Genomic DNA, 938 nt, shown 5'->3' on the forward strand with positions numbered 1-938 from the left:
AACATTTTCACTGAGAGGACGGGACTGTAGCCATTGACAACGGTGATGCCCAACATACAGCTTGCCATGGAAAGGAGTAAGAAGGGTTGGATGAAGACAGTAGGAAAGCAGAAAGACGGAAGGGACAGAGCATCTCTATACGCTTATCTGAAATTCTCACCCATGAATTACATAAGTATCTCTATCTTTATTTTATGCTTTATTCATAAATCATTCATAACCATTTGAGTCTGCCTGACTGAGATTTACAAGATGACCATAGCTTGCTTCATACCAACAATCTCTGTGGGATCGACCCTTACTCGCGTAAGGTTTATTACTTGGACGACCCAGTGCACTTGCTGATTAGTTGTGCGAAGTTGTGATAAAGAGTTGAGATTACAATTGTGTGTACCATGTTGATGGCGCCATTGATGATCACAATTTCGTGCACCAATTGGCAAGGTTAACAATCCAAAGAATTTAAAGGTTGAAGACCGGCCGGATATATCGTGTAGAGTGTTCAAAATTAAGCTTCACATGATAATCTCAGATCTTAAGCAAGGAATTTCATTTGGAGTGCTAGATGCAGGTATTGCTCATTGATGAGCGGATAATTTATACGCTTTTTGGCATTGTTTTTAGGTAGTTTTTAGTAAGTTCAGGCTACTTTTAGGGATGTTTTCATTAGTTTTTATGTTAAATTCATATTTCTAGACTTTACTATGAGTTTGTGTGTTTTTCTATAATTTCAGATAATTTCTGGCTAAAATTGAGGGACTTGAGCAAAACTCTGAAAAAGGCTGACAAAAGGACTACTGATGCTGTTGGAATCTGACCTTCCAGCACTCGAAATGGATTTTCTGGAGCTACAGAACTCCAAATAGCGCGCTCTTAACGGCGTTGAAAATTAGACATCCAGAGCTTTCCAGAAATATATAATAGTCCATACTTTATTT

General features: G+C 38.3%; 1 pseudogene; it reads left to right on the forward strand.

The window, feature by feature from the left end:
- Positions 1–938, forward strand: part of LOC107493543 (uncharacterized) — a 14,417-nt pseudogene that overhangs the window by 1,243 nt on the left and 12,236 nt on the right.

The sequence above is a fragment of the Arachis duranensis genome, chromosome 6 (genome assembly GCF_000817695.3).
Source record: "Arachis duranensis cultivar V14167 chromosome 6, aradu.V14167.gnm2.J7QH, whole genome shotgun sequence".
Classification (NCBI taxonomy): Eukaryota; Viridiplantae; Streptophyta; class Magnoliopsida; order Fabales; family Fabaceae; genus Arachis; species Arachis duranensis.